Source organism: Lathyrus oleraceus, chromosome 1, assembly GCF_024323335.1.
Source record: "Lathyrus oleraceus cultivar Zhongwan6 chromosome 1, CAAS_Psat_ZW6_1.0, whole genome shotgun sequence".
Taxonomy (NCBI): Eukaryota; Viridiplantae; Streptophyta; class Magnoliopsida; order Fabales; family Fabaceae; genus Lathyrus; species Lathyrus oleraceus.
In genome coordinates, this window is record NC_066579.1 from 443079692 (window position 1) to 443099854 (window position 20163).

The following is a 20163-nucleotide window of genomic DNA, read 5'->3' on the forward strand; positions in this document are numbered from 1 at the left end:
TTTGCCAGCTATCAGGCTCGAGTTCCCGACTCCCTGTTAGTCTGTGTGTGTCGTTTTTCCTGACGTCTCAGCGTCTCTTCTGTCTAGTTTTTCTTTCCCTTGAGGGGGAACTACATCACCCTGATCCTTGTTCCAGACGAGGTATGTAGGCAGGTGGTCGTGCGAGACCACTCCGGGCACCCTTTTCTTTTTTGCGTGTATTTTGTTTGATGACTTGTAGGCTCGAGTTCCCGACTCCCTACTAGTTTGCATGTTTTTTCTTTCCCTTGAGGGGGAACTACATCGCCCTGATCCTTGTTCCAGACGAGGTATGTAGGCAGGTGGTCGTGCGAGACCGCTCCGGGCAACCTTTTTCTTTTTTTGTGTGTGTTTACTTGTTATCTGACTGTGTGTTTTGGCTCGGATGCCGACGTAATTCCATCGAGTGGTTGTCGGGCTCCCCGTTTGCCGTTTTTGTGTGTTTGGTTCGGATGCCGACGTAAGTCCAGTAAGTGGCTGTCGGGCTCCACGTTTGCCGTTTCGATTGTGTTTTGGTTCGGATGCCGACGTAATTCCATCAAGTGGTTGTCGGGCTCCATGTTTTCCATCTGTTCGTGCGTTTTGTGTTGTTTGGCGTGCGTAAGCCGAACTACAGTGGCTCTGATTCTCGTTCCAGACGAGATATGTAGGCATAGGACGCGATGTCCTATCGAGCTCCCTTCTCCTAACCCCACCTGCGTTCCCCGTGTGTGTGTGTGATGTTTAGCAACCTTTTCTTTTCTTAGAACGTGGATCCCGTCGAGTACGACGGACGTGAGGGGTGCTAATACCTTCCCCTTGCGTAACCGACTCCCTTACCCTTTCTCTTTGGTCGCGAGACCATTTCCTTTCCAGGTTTCTCTGAGCGTTTCCTTTCCCTATCTTGGGATAAATAACGCGCAGTGGCGGCTCTGTGTTGTGTTTTTATTTGAGTCTCGCCGGTTGATTTTCGCGGATGCGACAAAATGTTAGTTGTTAGTTGATTAGAAGTTAGTATTGCTTTTGCTTTTGTTTAAGTCATTCTTTGGAGAACACTCAACCCACTATTCACAAGCATGGATCCTTGAACCAAGACATCTTCCAAAGGAAGGAAAAAAGGCCAAGTTTCCACACAATACCATGAAAGATGGGAGACTTACAATCTCACTTACTAGAATGCTATGCCTTTGTGTCAACAATTTATCGCTATGTTAAGCAATCGTAATTGGACTTATGTAGAAGTCACAACTATTTGAGATCGGGCAATAAAAGTCATTAATTTTGGAATCTTAAAACTATTTTTAAACAATTAAAAATAATTAAAAAAACAATTAAATCATGAAAAATATTAATAATGAACCAAAAAATAATTTTAATTCAGAAAATCAAAGATGAATTTATTTAATTTTTTTTCGTGAAACTCTCATATTTTTTGGATCAATATTAAAATTAATATGAATTAATGAAAATAAACCAAATAAAATGAAAATCAGAAAATAGTATAAAACGTGGACCACTTGATCTCCCTCATTAATTGAGGTGGTAGATCAAGTGGTCCTCAGCGCGCGTTCCATGATGGACACGGGTCAAAGCGTTGTAGGGATGGTATGCAAAACCAATGCACGAGATTAAAATATTTGAAATGGATCATGTGGCTCAGATGAATGCCAACACACCACCGGAGCCAAAGCTCCGGTCTCCTTCTCCGGTGAGCTTCACTGGACTGATTCACTCACAACCATCACCGAAATTAAAAAGAATGATATGAATTTACAGTAAAAATGCTCAGGAGCTCGAATTTGGCCTCAATTTCTCCTAACTCTAAGTATATTGAAAGATAAATGGAGTTGAATTTTGAGGTGTATGATCTGAGTTCCTTCGATTTAACGTCAAAGCAACTCAATCTTGTTGCCTACATTGGTAGGACTTCAGACAACCAAAGATCAAGAAGAATTATGGAGAACTGAGTGAGAATCGAAGAGATGAAAATTTCTGGAAAATACCTTCATTGCAGGTCTATATTCAATCGATCTTGCTCTTGCTTGCTATTGATCTTGCTCAAGACACTTGATGGAGTGGAATTGGATGAACAAAAGGCACAGGACTCTTGGAGATTTGAATCTCAAAACAGTGAGATTCAAACTCAATTTCCAATGGAAATTCTCAAGGTTATCCTTTGAATGAGAGGGTTTTGGAGGTTGGGATTCAAAGCTGGCGTGCAGGGTCCTTGATCGGTCACCATTTTCACTATATTTTTATTGCTTATCCGATAAGAAACCAAGGATTTTGAGACACTGTGTACGCATTATGGTACCTTTAAAAGTTAATTTTCATTCTCGTAAGTTATTTAAGCAATTTTATTAATTGTTAGTTTTATTTTATATTTTCGTGATTTTACGCGTAGGATGTCCGTGTTTTTGTCCAATAGGTCCAGGTGGAAGAACCGAGGAACTCGGAACGAGACAACGCAGAATTCTGACAAGCAAATGAATAGAAAAACCCTGGTACAAGAGGCCTGACATGGCCACCCGTGTCACCTGACACGAGCGGTGTCAAGCAGAAGGAGAATGAAAACCAAAACAGTAGCCTGACATGGCCCGTGTCAGGCCTTATCCTCAACCGTGTTAAGCCCCCATGGGTGTGTCAAGTAAAGCAGTGAGCTGACACGGCCACCTGTGTCATCCCAAGCCCAAAATTTTCCCTTTTCATCGGGCTTTTGATCATCGGGCTTGCAAAGAGATTTTTGGACATGTCCATCTGTTGCTTGGAATTTTCACTATATAAGAGAATTTGAGTATACTTTTGAATTTATAATATTATTCTTACGGTAACCTTTTGATGTGTTTAATGCTTTCTCTTTTGGAACGAGGCAAAACACAATATTGTCAAGCAATCAAGGATTACAGAGATCAAGGAGTTCAGAGAGCTGAAGGTTTTCATGAGCAGAAGCGATTGAAGATCGAAGTCATCCAAATACTTGTAATGTGTAATTTTTATCTTGCATTTGTTTTGAACAATATGAGTAGCTAAACCCCCAAATGCTAGGGGGTGTCCCTGATTTAGAATTGTAATGAATTTGAGTATACTTTTGAATTTATAATATTATTCTTACGGTAACCTTTTGATGTGTTTAATGCTTTCTCTTTCGGACCAATAAGATTGTTTTGTGATTATCAATTAGACTGGACCACCATTGATAAGGTTTTCATAAGGTTACTCTGCAGTAGATATCACCTAGGACTAGGGATACCTTGTATGAACCAAAGTGTTCTTGATATAATAAAGCTTAACTTCACCTTAATTGCCTATGGACATAGAAATTAGGGTAGATTAATTAAAGGTTTTCTCACCAAGGACTTGGTAGAAAATACCCTTGAGAACTGGTAGTAATTGATATTTGTTGATGCAATAGTGACTCAGAGTTGTTACAGGGATAAATCATACACCTTCCCTGACATTGTTCCTCTTACTTTACAAACCCTTATTTTAATCCTTATTTGCCTTTGCCTTTATTTTTATAATTTTGAATCTAAAAACCCAAATCATACTTTTTATTTAATTGAATGATAATTTAAACTCGATATTGACGTGCAGTACTTGAGATCGACATTCAGGGAATTTCCCCTTAATTACTATAACTGGCAAAATAGTACACTTGCTATTTTTCCGATCAAGTTTTTGGCGTTGTTGCCAGGCATTGCCAAAATATAGAGTTTAATTTTTAGTTCAATTAAAATTTCGTTGCTCTACAATAAAATTATTTTTCTGTCATTTATATAATTTAATTCACTAATATGTGTATGTGAGGAGAGCTCTTCACCGGAGACGCATAAATGCTAGATTGGATTCCAAAGAAGAAGTTCCCTCCGATCACTCAGATTCAGAAAAAGAAACTATGGCTGAAATTCCTCCAGTTCCACCGCTTCCACCTCCAGAAAGACTCCTAGGTGACTATGGAGGTGCAAATGCGCTAGGTGGTAGATTGACCATTGTCAACCAACCGGTGAATGTGACGAACTTTCAACTGCATCCTTGCATAATCAATCAACTTGAGAGAAAATCTTTCACCGGAAAGGTTAATGAAGATGCCAGCAAGCACCTGCAGAGATTCCTGACCATGGGTACTACTTTGAAAATTGATGGTCATACTGATGAAGCAAAGAAGTTAAGAATGTTCCCATTCACCTTGTCTGAAGAGGAGGAATAATGTTTCTACTCTCTTCCAGCTGACAGTATTACATCATGGGAAGAGATGGAAGCAACTTTCTTAAATGAGTATTTTCCCGCATTAGTATTTCTGAGAAAAAGGTATGAAATCTTGAACTTCCCGCATTAATAAATATTTTTATATTCAACAAATGTAGATTTTATACTTGTAGAGATTTATTTTTCTTAATTTTGAAATGAATCTACCATTTATTTTAAACAATGGAAAAAAAGCAAGAACAAAATATAGAAATAAAATGATCAAAAATTAAAAATAGGAAGAAAAAAAAGGCTTATGATGTATATTAATTATTCAAACAATGCTATTAATATGAAATAATAGTAATAAATACATATGTTGTTGCCCAGGATTCAACTAGAGACCTTCAGTGTGTAAGACTGACGTGATAACCACTACACCACAGCAACATTTTGGTTATTCAACTAATTTAATTCAATACATATATATTAGAGATGGAACAAATTATTAATTAAAATGACACTAATGACTACTTTACAATTGTATCTCTCAAGATTTGAACTCAATTTCTTTAGATTAATAGACTAAATTCTTCCAAATCACCAAAAATATGTTAGTATAGATTGAAAATATACATGTCCAACAAGTCTCACACCACTTAGTTTTGTAAAGGAAGAGGGAGTTTAAGACTATATAATGGATTCAATTTATTCATTATAAAATGCATCAGTCAAAAACACTTTAAATTTGTATTTGGCGTCTTCTATTTTTAATTCGCTTATACTCTTGTGTTATAGTGTTGTGAGATGTAATTATGTATTTGTTTTGAGGTGTGGGTGTACTCGGGGTTTGGGGGTGGTTAAGGGTAAATTATGTGTTGTAACAATTTTTACAGTCTTTTCTTTGGTTGTCATTTGACAGTGACTGTTATATTTTTCTCTCTGAATTTGGAGTTTCCATGTTATGTCCTTGTGTTTGTGTATGCGTTATTTTAATTTCTCCATGTTGATATTTTATAATAATTGTTATCATAACTTATGGTTCCATCCAGGGATAAGAATTATAAGTATGCTATATGGTTGCAACTTTATCTAAGCTTTCACATCAAGTGTTGTTGAGCTACTGTCAGAAGTTCCACTAGGTGGATTATGCTAGATAAAATTGAGAGAATAATTATTTTTTACATGTGGAAAATTCAAATCAAATATGTGTTGATATAACAAGGATTACATAAATTATTGATTAATGCTCCGTACATGAGTATTTATTAACATTGATGAAAGGTCTACTATAAGATTATGTCAACAAATAAGTTGCATCAGAATTTTTCAAACTGGTTTTCGATATATGGAAATTATTTGAGAAGTTTTTATACTTGTGGATTATAATTTTTCTTAATTTTTAAATGAATCTACCAATTTTTTTATAAAATTAAACAAAAAAGCAAGAATAAAAAAAAGAATGAAAGTACAAAATAGAGAAAGCAAATAATAAAAAAATATCAAAATAGAAAAAAATGGCATATGATGGATATTAATAATTGAAACACTTCTATTAATATGAAATAATAGTAAGAAAAACATAAATATAATAATTTAATTATTTTATTAATAAATATTTTTATATTCAACAAATGTAGATTTTATACTTGTAGAATTATATTTTTCTTAATTTTGAAATGAATCTACCATTTATTTTAAACAATGGAATAAAAGCAAGAACAAAATATAGATATAAAAATCAAAAATTAAAAATAGGAAGGAAAAAAAGGGTTTGATGTATATTAATTATTTAAACAATGCTATTAATATGAAATAATAGTAATAAATACATATGTTGCTGCCCAGGATTGACGTGATAACCACTACACCACAGCAACATTTAAGTTATTCAACTAATTTAATTCAATACATATATATTAGAGATGGAAACAAATTATTAATTAAAATGACACTAATGACTATTTTACAATTGTATCTCTCAAGATTTGAACTCAATTTCTTTAGATTAATAGACTAAATTCTTCCAAATCACCAAAAATATGTTAGTATAGATTGAAAATATACATGTTCAACAAGTTTCACACCACTTAGTTTTGTAAAGGAAGAGGGATTTTAAGACTATATAATGGATTCAATTTATTCATTATAAAATGCATCAGTCAAAAACACTTTAAACTTGTATTTGGCGTCTTCTATTTTTAATTCGCTTATACTCTTGTGTTATAGTGTTGTCAGATGTAATTATGTACTTGTTTTGCGGTGTGGGTGTACTCTGGGTCTGGGGGTGGTTGAGGTTAAATTATGCGTTGTAACAATTTTTACAGTCTTTTCTTTGGTTGCCATTTGACAGCGACTATTATATTTTTCTCTCTGAATTTGGAGTTTCCATGTTATGTCCTTGTGTTTGTGTATGTGTTATTTTAATTTCTCCATGTTGATATTTTATAACAATTGTTATTATAGCTTTTGGTTCTATCCAGGGATAAGATTTCTAAGTATGTCTTATGGTTGCAACTTTATCTGATCTTTCAGATCAAAAGTTGTTGAGCTACTATCAGAAGTTCCACTAGGTGGATTGGGCTAGATAAAATTGAGAGAATAATTATTTTTTACATAAGTCATTGATTAATGCTCAGTACATGAGTATTTATTAACATTGACGAAAGGTCTACTATAAGATTATGTCAACAAAAAAGTTTCATCCGAATTTTTCATAACAAGATTTCGTTAAATCCATAAATCTCTTCGCAACAACTTTACGAAATCTTGTTATGAAATCTGGTATGTGCTTTGAGCTTTTATTTATTCTACTTCTGTTTCTTTATTGATTGAATTCTGGAGACTTGCGCACTAGGTCTTGGTCTAAGAGCTCGAATTTGCTATGCTTCCTGAATTGCGTGAACGGTTTAATTTCCTTGGAATTCGTGAATTGTTTGAAATTGCAGTGAATTGAAATTACAGTTAGACGTTAGCAATTTATCACTGTTAGTTAGTTAACTTTGAAGTTAGTTATTAGCTTGGACAAAACCGTTAAGTTGTAACTCTGTTAACTGTATTGAACTTGTTAGTCTTAGCATGAGATTGGCCTTAATAAAAATGTTAACTTGGTTATGAATTAGTAGAAACTAGTAATAGTGTTTGAAGAGTTAGCTCAGTTAGTTATTGTTCCGTTTCTACTAATTTTTTCAAAAGCAACTTAAATGGCGAAGATATTTGAACTTAACCTTGTCACATGATTTATGCAGTTTGGTTAATTTGAATGGCTCGGTTCTGTTAACCGGTTAAAAAGGATAGAAGTTGTTTCTATTTAGCAACTTAGCAATGATGTTAGGTAAACTAGTAGTCTAGTACACCAAACAACACCTAACTGCAATTTAATTACATTTTATTTTTATGATTTTTTATCATGGAGCTAGGGTAGAATAACTTATTCTAATTTCAATTTTTTTATGCAGGTTTTTGCACAAAAGAATGTCTAAAGGCTGAAGAGTGAAAAGTTGTTTCATTCTCATTTCACTGCAAAATCTGCCACTTCTCATTTCACTTTCAGGGTTCCATTTCAATTTAGAGGTTAAGAGTAACACTTTCTCTTCTACTTTCTGCCCTAGCGCTGCTTCTCATTTCACTTTTAGGATTCCATTTCAATTTCGAGGTTAAGAGTAACACTTTCTCTTCTACTTTCTGCCCCAGCGCTGCTGCGAACACTTCCTCTTCTGCTTTCTGCCCTAGCGTTGCGAACACTTGTGCTTTCTGCCCTAGCACTGCTGTCTGCCTCTCTCCGGCCGGCCCCCATCTCCTCCACTCCTCCTCCTACTCTGTTTTGTTTTTATATTGTAAGTTCTCGGTTTTTATTATCTTGTCTACTTCTACTTTTATTTTTATGTTAATTTTTATTCTCTTTTCTACTTCTACTGGTGTGCTAATGTTTTTATTGTGGATTATTATATAACATTAGTTTTACATTAAGTATATGACATATTTTTATAGATTATTATATAATTATTTTAGTACAAAAATTTATCCTGATATCTGCTGTCCGCTATCCCAGTATCCCATTTTTTGAGTCGGCCGCAAATATAATTTAACAATTTTATTATTTTTGACTCGAATCAGTACTGGATATCTCCTTGATATCACCTCGTTATACAAAGTTATCCTGAGGCAAATTCTCTAGCCAAAATAAATTTAAAGTTATTAAAAAAAATCTTGTAACACTTGAATTTATTTATTTCAACTTGTATGAGTTATATTGATACAAAAAAACTTGTATGAGTTATTGATACAAAAAAACTTGTATGAGTTATACAATATTTATAGTTAGACTTATTTTATTTATTTCTGTCTGTATGAGTTATACATTATTATCATTCATTCTATTAATATTAGAGTGATTATTCATTTTCTATTAATAATTATTAATATTTGTATTATTAATAATTAGAGTTGATTTTTTTAATAACCATGTCAGCATGACCCAAATATTTTATATAATTAATTATACAAATTTCTTTATTTTCAAAGATGAAATCATATTGCACTATTAGGCATTTCATAGAATGTAAATTATATTAGTCCGCATGTCCTAATTTTACTGACAAAAATGTTAGGTTGGGTGTTATGATCGGAGTTTGAACTATGGTTTCTACACTATGTGATGTAAGGACTGTAAGGAGAATAACATTTTCTAGATGAGGTACATTCATCTGGTTTAAAATATTAAGATAGCACTAATGGTTAAAATTTGGAAATAATTTAATACTACTAAAAAAATTGATAAAAACATATAAACAAATAAAAGTTATGCAAGTTTATGCTTATTAAAACCAAAAAGTTATATATTTTATAAGTTAGAAATTTATAGGGGTTATATATTCTAGTAGGAGTTATAAAAGTTTAACATATGATAAAATACAATAAACTTATATAAAACTGACCTATATTATAAAATAAAATAAAATAAAATTCTATCCTGAAAGCAAATTTGTGATAGTTTATTCAATTTACCTATATATTGCAACCTTGAAAAAAACGTTGAACAAATTATAGCGTTTTCACAATGCATAGACCAAATCATTAATAACAGAGGAGGTGGATACAGTTTTATAAATAGTCAGAAACAAGTTATAAAAACAATGGAATGAATAGTTATTTTCTCAAACACAATTCTTTTGAAAAAAAAATGTCTTAATCTATTGGTCATACCTTATTGTTTCTTCTCGTTTATTTTTTTCTCCAGTATCAGATCCAAAACAATGTCTTCATCTATAGTAAATATAGTTGAAGATGAAGTTCCAAAGATTTCGAGTAAGAACTTTAATTTTAATTTTTTAATGGCTTCATTATACACTAAAATCCTATTATTTTTTAATAAATATTTTAAATTTTATTTTATTATATTAAATTCATAATATAATTATTTATAGCTCACATAAACTTCAATCAAATTATTATTGTTTATATATATATATATATATATATATATATATATATATATATATATATATATATATATATATATATATATATATATATATATATATATATATACAAATTAAATATTATATTAATTGTTTTATTTGATTTAATTTATATGTCTACTATTATTGAGATGAATATTCAGAAATTTTATTAAAAATTAATTTAATAAAATTTAATCTCAAATGTAACTCATGTTAAGTTGTCTCAGAATGGACAATTTAATTAAAATAATTAGCTTTTTAAGATATTTTATCATCATTATCTATGTAGTAGTTCTTTTTTAGTGTTCAAATATTTATATATGTATTTATTATTCAACCAATTTAGTTTTTTCTAAGAAGCAAAATAAATTTATTGAATTAAAAACATATATAGCAAAGGACATGCTAGGAAGAGTCAATATAGAGATAATAGAAACAGGAAAATGAATACAATAGTAACACCCCTACAACAATTAAACCTTCACTAAAAAACAACTACAATTCATCTCGGATATTTTATTCCTAGATTGTTTCAGTTTGAGTGCTTAGTAGGGGGTTATTGTATGTTGCACACGAAAATAGATTTTCATCATCCTATACCGAGGGCTCAGGAAATGTACAAACTGCTTTTGGCCCCAATTTATTGTATGAGTGTTGTACATTACCATACACCTCATTATGTCCACAAGCAATTTGTATAACTTGAGGAGATAGATGTGAATTAGATAATCTGGAAACTACCCAAATACAAAAAAGGAAAAGAAAATAGGGGCCCAAACTGCCCAAACATTTTTATCTGATTTGAATAATGTTTTTTTTAATAATAAGCATCCACTTGAAATGTTAATAATTATTGATATTTTTTCACATAATCCTGGGATTTCAACATCTCCATCGTTAATCTCCTGCTGCAAATCCTTCTGGTCCTTACCATCAACCGTACATCCAACAGACACACAAGTCCCAAGAATCTCCTTAACAGTACCAGCGAGCTCTTTATCTCGGCTTCATAATCTTTGCGATCTCAATAACATCATCAAGAGAAATATTCCCATTATGCTTGATATTCTTTGTCTTCTTCCGGTCCCATTCTGGCTCCTTTAAGGCCTTGATGACAAGCGCAGTCGCCAATGGAACAACCGCAACCTTCGCTTGACGATTTTGGACGGTAAGCTTCACTGTCACTCTTAAACCCTTCCAGTCCTTAGCGGTTTTCTTTGCAATGGCTTCTCCGATCTTCTTTGGGAGAGACCGAGTGGACCGATTTTGGGAGTGAGTGAACTCGCTGCACCTACCTCGCCATCGGTGACTCGGACGTGAACTCGCTGCACCTACCTCGCCACCGGTGACTCGGACTCGCTGCACCTACTTTAGTTCATTAGGGTTTAGATATTAAGAAATATTTATTCATTACTAAAATAAAGAGTATGAATTAAATATAGAAAATATTTAAAATCGAAAGGAGCCGAAAGTGATTGAATGTACATTCTTTCATTTTCTCGAATAATAGAGATTTGGTGTACACCATTTTGCACTATTATTCGCCTTTCAAATAAATCAAATAATAATTAAATAACCATTTATAAATATAAATAAATGGAGACGAATATGATTGAATGTACATTCTTTCGTTTTCTCGAATAAAGGAGATTTGGTGGACACCATTTCGCACCTTTATTCGCCGTTTGATCAAATCAAATTGTAAGACGAATAATAATAAAATACCATTTATAAATATAAATAAATGGAGACGAAGATGATTGAAGGTACATTCTTTCGTTTTCTCGAATAAAAGAGATTTGGTGAACACCATTTCGCCGTTTGCTTATGGCGCTTGCCATTATGTTTATGGCGTTTGCCATTATGCTTATGGCGTTCGCCATTTTTGCTCCTTCAGAATTAGGGTTTGGTTCATTCTTTCAGTTTCACCTCCAACTCCAACAAAGCTCTCTCGTTCTCCTCTCTCACTCTTATTGTTTCACCCTTTTTGCCTTTCCCTATCACACGCTAATCCCATTTTTGCTCCTTCAGAACATCTGTTAGGGTTTGGTTCATTCTTTCAGTTTCACCTCCAACTCCAACAAAGCTCTCTCGTTCTCCTCTCTCACTCTCACCATGATTCTCGCCATTGATTGAAACACTAATAAATAAAATCTAAACTTTCAGGTTCTTCTTTCAATACCACTTTTTGATATTTCAATTGAGTTCTTTATGTTGGATTCTTACTTGCAATTGTTTTCACCTCCAACTCCAACAAAGCTCTCTCGTTCTCCTCTATCACTCTCACCATATGAAACCCTAACAGAGTTAGGTATCTGATAAACCGTCCTCTGCTGAGCAAACATTACTCAGCGGGGCCAGCTGAACTCGTTTTTGGAGGAAAGAAGTGTGGGTTTGGAAATCTTTTCTTGGGTCAGTTGAAAGCTATTTTCATTACATCCTCCAATTTCAAGCATTTCAAAATGCATAGTATTACCACAACAGTCTCAATAGAGAGAAAATACTGAGACATTGTTTAACACGTTTCATTTTATTTTCATATGTAGTTGGCAAAAGAATTAGCTGGAAAGCCTATACAAGAAGCACCTCAAGACCAACCTTTTCCCAACATGCCTTAAAAGACGATGGAAGATATGGGTCGTAGACTCCAGCACATTTTATGTTCTCCACATTTATGTAATGATATTCATATTTCTTTTTTGTTAGATTGTGATTTTTCTCAGCAAACATTACTCAGCGGGGCTGGCTGAACTCGTTTTTGGAAGAAAGAAGTGTGGGTTTGGAAATCTTTTAGCTGTTTTTGATTGGGAGTTCTTACACTTACTTCAACTCCAACACTTATCAAGCACTAATTTCTTGGGTCAGTTGAAAGCTATTTTCATTACATCCTCCAATTTCAAGCATTTCAAAATGCATAAGCCATTAGTATTACCACAACAATGTCAATAGAGAGAAAATATATTGAGACATTGTTTAATACGTTTCATTTTATTTTCATATGTAGTTGGCAAAAGAATTAGCTGGAAAGCCTATACAAGAAGCACCTCAAGACCAAACTTTTCCCAACACGCCTCAAAAGACGATGGAAGGTATGGGTCGTAGACTCCAGCACTTGAAAGGATTGAGAACGGTAAGTATACTAGTTGTCGATATTTGAACTTGAGTTATATAACAGATTGGTTTATGTTTTCTTATTTTGAGCTTTGTATCATGTACAATAGTCTGGGTTTGTGGTTTTGTATTCTGAGCTTCGTATGATACAAAATTTGTTGGTTTTGTGCCGTTTATTTTGTATTTGTTAGATTGAAGGAATGCTCTGCATTCTCTTTTCAAAGGAAAATACACTTTGTGTATTATTGAATATATTGAATGAATGAAAACAGTTGCAACAGAATTATATATAGTTGAGTTAGTCTAACAGAAACCTAACAAACTCACTCAACCATAATGAAACAGTCAAAACAGAAAGCTAGTAATAGCAGAAAGTAAGCAAAGTGCCTAAAGACTAGCTTAGCTCTAACACTCCCCCTCAAGATCAATGTGGTGGAAGAAGAACCACTTTGAGCTTGTTCCTTAAGTCTTGAAGAAGAACCCTTTTCTTCAGGAAGTGACCATTGCCTAGGTTTGAGCCTAGTCACACACTTCAAATAAGTCTCTAAGCATCTATTTACTACCTCTGTTTGGCCATCAGATTGAGGATGGTAAGCACTACTGTACTTCAGTTTAGTCCCTGCCAATTTAAACAATTCTGCCCAGAAGTGGCTGAGAAACACTTTGTCTCTGTCAGAAACTATGGAACTAGGAAATCCATGCAATCTGATCACTTCCTGAAGAAAGACTTCTGCAATACCCTTAGCTGTGTAAGGATGGCTGATAGGGAAGAAATGGGCATACTTGGTTAATCTATCCACTACCACCATGACAGTATCTACCCCTTGCACTTTAGGCAATCCACCAATAAAGTCCATAGAAATGTCACTCCAGACTTGTGTGGGAATGGGTAATGGCTGCAATAGGCCTCCTGGTGTCAAAGTTTGATATTTATTTCGTTGACACACTTCACATGCCTGGACATACTCCTGGATTCTCTTCCTCATGCCCTCCCAATAAACAACACTAGCAATCCTTTTGTATGTCCTTAAGTACCCTGAATGTCCCCCAACTGCAGTATCATGGAATTCATTTAGAATCCAAGAAATTCTAGGTGAATTTCTGGGAATTACCACCCTTCCTTCATGATACAATCTCCCTCCTTTTAACTGAAACCCCTTCTGGCTGGCAGGGTCTGAAATTAAGGTCTGCACAATACTTCTCAATTTATCATCCTTCCTAATCTCCTCTTCTAACCCTTCACATGCTTCACACTGAATGGTGGTGATGTGAGCATATTGCATCTGTCTAGACAGTGAATCAGCAGCACTGTTTTCCTTTCCTGGTTTGTACTTCACTTCAAAATCAAACCCTAAAAGTTTGGATAACCACCTCTGCTGTTCTCCTCCCATGATTCTCTGCTCAGTGATAAACTTAAGGCTTTTTTGATCTGTGTGAATTTTGAAATGCCGTCCAAGTAAATAAGGCCTCCACTTTTGAATTGCAATGACTATAGCCATCAGCTCTCTCTCATATACAGATTTCTGTTGAGCCCTGTCAGATAGTGTTTGGCTCATGTAACAAATAGGTTTTCCTCCTTGCATGAGGACAGCTCCAATCCCTTGGCCTGAGGCATCGGTTTCTACAACAAATTCTTCATCAAAATCAGGCATGGCCAAAACAGGGACAGTAGTCATAGCCATTTTCAACTTCTCAAAAGTTTCTTGAGCCTCACTACTCCATTTAAAACCATCCTTCTTGAGTAGTTGTGTTAAAGGCCAAGCAATTTTTCCATAGTTCCTCACAAACTTCCTGTAATAGCCAGTGAGTCCTAAAAATCCCCTCAACCCTTTCAAATTTTTAGGTGTAGGCCATTTAAGCATATCTTCTATTTTTTTTGGATCTGCAGACACTCCTTGTTCAGAAATAATGTGCCCTAAATATTCAATCTCCTTCTGGCCAAAAGAACACTTTTTCTTGTTGGCATATAGCTGCTGATCTTGCAATACCTTTAAGATCATGGTTAGGTGGTCCTTATGTTCTTCTCTGCTTCTGCTGTAGATTAGAATGTCATCAAAAAACACTAAACAGAATTTCCTAAGGAAAGGTCTTAAAACCTCATTCATCAAGGCTTGGAATGTAGAGGGGGCATTTGATAGTCCGAAAGGCATCACTAGATATTCATAGTGGCCTTCATGAGTTCTAAAAGCTGTCTTCTCTATATCTTCCTCTTTCATTCTAATCTGGTGGTAACCAGATTTCAAATCTAGCTTAGAAAAGATAACAGCTCCACCTAACTCATCTAGTAATTCCTCAATTACAGGAATTGGAAACTTATTAGGAATAGTCACCTTGTTTAAGGCCCTGTAATCAGTACAAAACCTCCATCCTCCATCTTTTTTCTTTACTAATAAAACTGGGCTTGAAAAAGGACTTGTACTATGCCTAATAATTCCAGCTTGCAACATTTCCTTCACTATCTTCTCTATCTCATTCTTTTGGAAAAAAGGATACCTATAAGGTCTGAGATTAGGTATATCAGCTTCATCCTTGAGCCTAATCGCATGATCATGCTTCCTTATAGGAGGTAACCCAGTAGGGAGATTGAAAACCTTCTCAAAAGATTTCAACACTTCTTCCCATTCTGTCAATTCTGGGGACTGCTCCTCTGCCTGCAGAGTCTGTAGGAAAAATCCCATGCCTTCATTATGCAAAGCTTTTATCATAGCTTTCATGGAAGCTTGTTTGGTGCACAAAATTGGATCACCATGTATACTATGCTTCTGTCCTTCAGATGCCCATTTCAGGCTTAACTCCCCAAAGTTTGCTTCAATATTACCTAAACTGGCCAACCAATCCATCCCCAACACCATATCAGTCCCTCCTAACTCCATTAAAAAGAAATGTTGGTTAAATTCCACCCCCTGCACCATAAATCTCAACCCTTCACAGATTCCCTGATATTTGACTCTTTCACCATTTCCCACCTCAATTACATAAGGGGGAGTTTCTACCAACTTCAATCCCATCTGTTCTACTAGTTTGGCATCAATAAAATTACTTGTTGCTCCTGAATCAATTAGGGTTACCAGCTTCTTCTCCTGCACCGTCACCCACACTTTAAAAGATTTGTTAGAAGTAAATCCTTGTTTACTTTGCATCGACAATTGTAGAGTTTTGAATTCTTCTTCTGCTTCCACCAGTTCTTCTGTTTGAACCCCTATTCCCCCTGTTTCTTCTTCTTCATCACTGCTATTCTCACACAATTTCAAGCTCATATGCTTGAACTTACAGATATGCTCCCTATTCCACTTGTCTCCACACTTAAAACACAACCCTTTTTTGCTCCTCTCTTCCAGCTCTGCAGGATTCAATCTCCTACCCTTGTATTTCTCATTTCCCCCACTACTGACTCTTTCCCCTTCCTTCTTAAATCCTCCAAAGTCTGCAGGATCTTTAAGTTTTAAGGGTCCTCCTCTATCTCTCCAAGAGCCACCCTTCTTATGCAGCACATCATTTTTCTCCTCAATGAGTAAAGCCATGTCCATTAGGTCTGATAGGCTTTGACTCTCATGGAGTTTAAGCTCAGCTTGAATCTCTTCTTTCAATCCATTCAAAAAAATTGAATCCAACATGATTCTCTCCTCCCTTCTCAAAGGAGCTACTAGCATTTCAAATTTCTCCATGTACTCTACAACAGACCCTTTCTGTTTCAAACTTAACAAGGGTCCCATCGGATTGTGCATTTAAAGATCCATAGAAATATATAAACACTCAATAATTTGAATATTTGACAGTAACTACAGTTCCACATAGTTAATTGCTCTTAGTTTTGTTAATTTTTTATTTGTTTTGTTCTATTATTATCTTATTTATGAGTGTTTGTAATTACAAAATCAGTTAGAGAATGTGTGGATTCATTTGTTAATTTCTATCATGCAGTGGGGAGGGGAGTCTAAGCTTTGAATGGCTTTTCATGTTTTGAAGTGAGTTTAATGAATTAACTTTCTTGGGTCATGAATATGAAAGCCATGCCCTGTTGCAATTTAAGGAAGGCTTTCACATCAATAAGTCTGCCCTGTTGGTTTTGAGCATTATATAACTATCATTAGGGGAATGACAATGAAATTTGTAAGTTTATATAGATGAAATAAAAGATGAATTGGATGCTGTAGTCATTCAAGATGAAGAATTTAATGAAATCACATAATAATCGGATGCACACATTAAGTACATCACTTACACATTAAGTACATCATAGATCACATATAGATCTCCAAAAGTACATCACTGACATAATAATCCATAATCATATTAAGTTCCAAAAGACATAAATATTAGCAATGTCCTAAACAGTTTGAAGTACTCAAATCGAAACATAAGTGTTACAACCCAAAGATATGATAGGTAAAGCAAGATACACAACGTAGCATCTAGCTAATCGCCTCACCACAAATAGCTAAACAAGCACTTAAGTTTGTACTGCACATACACATAATAAAGGATTAGATAATGCAATCATAAAATAAATAACTAAGTACAAGGAATACCAAACACTTGGTGAAATAGAAGCATTAAACTTCAAGCATAAGTATACACCCTATATTACTCATCATAAAACTCATTACTTATTATCATCAAAGAACCATTACTATCTAAGCTCACAAATACTCATATATGAAAGGTTTAAGATGAATAATTGCAAGCCAGTTGCTACTCCACTTGTAACAAATGAAAAGATGCAAAAGGATGATGGATCACCAGAGATTCTGATACTACCTTTTTTAATAATTGCAAGCCAGTTGCTACTCCAATCCGTGTGGCATCTCAACCATGGCGACTCTACAATGAAGTCCATCAATTAAGATTAGTTCTGATAAGAGGTTATCATGATTAGTCCATTATCAATGTATCTTTAAACCAAGAAAATGGGAAAGTTAAAGGATTTACCTTTCTTTTGGCCGTGCGCCTGTCATTGCCGCCATACTTCCTGTTAAATACGTCTATTTGTCTGCTCAAAAACTCAAATTTCTCTTTATCCGATCCCAACTTCAAGAATAGATTACCATAGGAAGCATTTTCAAGGAAGAGATGCTCAAGTGCCCCAAGCTCTTCCATTGTGAAACCATAGTTAGTTGCGATCCTTTTAAGATCAAATGTTGATTCCACTTTGGGGTCGAATGGCCCGGCTTGCACGGAAACAATACCCCCACTTATCGAAGATTCGCCATCACCTGTTCAAGTTTTAATCAATATCTACCAAAATGAACATTTGATTAAAATAAAAATCATAAATTTAGAAGAGAGATATATACCCATGCTGTTACAATGTTGAAATACACCTTTATTTTCAAGTAATAGCTGATTGTCCGGATTACAATAGTACTTTAACGAAAGAAGGGGACCCAGTCCATCTTGGTTCAAAGAAGGGCTTTGTAGTTGACCAAGATTGTTATCCAAAGGTGCAAACACCTTGATCATTTCATTTCTCAAAGAAGTATCAAATGACTTGAGTTCATTATCTTGCTCATACGCTTGTAAAAATTTCTGGACCACAGCTCTTAATACATTACTGTTTGGGGGATATGGATGATGAGGATACAAACATGATCTCACGGTCATCCATAAGGCTTCATCGCGCCAGCTCTCATATTTCTCATATGGAAATATACGGAACCTTGCAAGCGATAATTCTTTGAATAAATTTACTTTGTACAATTCACTCATATTTTGGCATTGCTCCTTCCAAGAATAGTAAAAAAAATATCAAGAGTAGCCAAAAACACACATAATTGAAATGTAATGTTAATTATCAATTGAAATTATAATATAAGAGCAGAAGATGTAGATGATATTTTCTTAATTTACATTTTATCCTTTAGAACTTAAATGATACAAGGAAAATAATTGATAAATTTTAGGCATGTGTTTAGGTGTGAGTGACTTGCACCAAATTAATCTAAATACATATATAAATAGATTCTAATCATAAATAGAAACTGTGAAGTTGAAATCACAAATGGAGATATATCAAATGGTAAGTTTAGTAAGGTTTTGAATATGAAACGAAAGAAACTGTGAAGTTGCTAGTATAATATGAGGTTGCCTTGACAGATATATCAAATAGGCAAATGAAAGTTGCATGCAGACCAATGGATTAAGGGTGCTAATTAACCAATAAAACCATAGGCTGTTATGTTTTTACTGTTTTGGTCTTGTGGTTGTATGGGTTATGTTTAGATGTTCTTAAGATGGTTTTAAGAACAAAGGCACTTTTAGATGCTAATGTTTCCTTTTGTCCTTAGTCTGATGTTGCCTAAGAAATTGGATATATCAACTATATGAATGAAAATATGCATAATCTTCACTTACTAATATAAATACTTACAAGTTTTTAACCCTTTTTTTTCATTCATTTCTATTAAGCATTCACTCTCTCCTTCACACAACACAACATATATAATTATTGACAACATAGTAACAACAAGAAACAAGAGAAGCTAGCAACAAAGAAAAAAGGCACAAAGAAGCAGAAGCAGGAAGGAGCACAAAAATCTCCCACTGCAAACAACCCATCACCTAAACAGAATGGAGCAAGGAAAAAAACAACTCATAATAACCTAAAGCAAAAAGGAAATTGAACACATACTTCCCAAGCTCTCATGGGCAAGCTTTGGCACTAGATGAAGCTCTCATTGTCGAAGAGAATAGTTAGAAAAATAAACAAATTTTGGTTTCTTTGTTTTCTTTTAAAAGTTCACTCTCATTCACAAGGCCTCAACATGTACAAGCTTCAATCCCATAAGATGCAAATGCAAAGGGCAATGTATCAATTTCTCTGCCTAAGCTTAATGTTTTTAGTTTAAGGATCTACTTAAAAATTTCCAAATAATCAAGAGTAAAGTAAAAGCTAGAAAATCAATCCAAACAAAAGGGATTATGAAAGCTAAAGGAAAATTGAACACATACTTCCATTTTGCTTTCAACTTCAGAATTGGATCCAATACTCTCACCACTTTCGCTCTCCTGCTGCCGTGGTGAGTGCGTTCGTTTCCTTTTGCCTCCTGAAAACATACGAATCAAAATTGAAATAAAATTTTAATGGGAAGTGTAAATTAAAAATATGCGAAGACTTTAAACTCCCTACAGATCGTGTAAACTCCCTACGAAGTGTAAATTTTAATGGGAAGTGTATATCTTCGAGACTTTGAGTAGGTGGGGAAAGGTCCATTCCAATTGATGCCATTACTCAGCTTTCAAATCACTCGCCGTATGGCAGAGATATTGGGAAGGGGAAGATATGCGAAGAACAGATCTGCGAAGACCAGATACGCGTGGGATTACTATTGAGGGATATGGATTCAGTGCAGTCAAACTGCATGCAATCAACATTTTTGGACCGTCCAATCAAGATCGGATGGTTGCATTT

The 20163-nt window shown here is 34.5% G+C and overlaps 2 long non-coding RNA genes and 1 pseudogene across 2 annotated transcripts; 1 reads left to right on the forward strand and 2 right to left on the reverse strand.

Moving 5' to 3' along the window:
- Positions 1-10259: 10259 nt before the first annotated feature.
- Positions 10260-11773, reverse strand: LOC127115210 (60S ribosomal protein L12-3-like; annotated as a pseudogene).
- Positions 11774-11894: 121 nt separating this feature from the next.
- On the forward strand, positions 11895-13170 carry LOC127081674 (uncharacterized). Its single transcript, XR_007788110.1, has 3 exons — positions 11895-12056; positions 12191-12504; positions 12649-13170. It is a non-coding gene; the product is annotated as an uncharacterized LOC127081674 (long non-coding RNA).
- A 3860-nt stretch (positions 13171-17030) lies between these two features.
- LOC127081681 (uncharacterized) lies at positions 17031-17938 on the reverse strand. Its single transcript, XR_007788111.1, has 3 exons — positions 17685-17938; positions 17514-17576; positions 17031-17216 (listed from the first exon to the last, which is right to left on the reverse strand). It is a non-coding gene; the product is annotated as an uncharacterized LOC127081681 (long non-coding RNA).
- Between the last annotated feature and the right edge of the window lie 2225 nt (positions 17939-20163).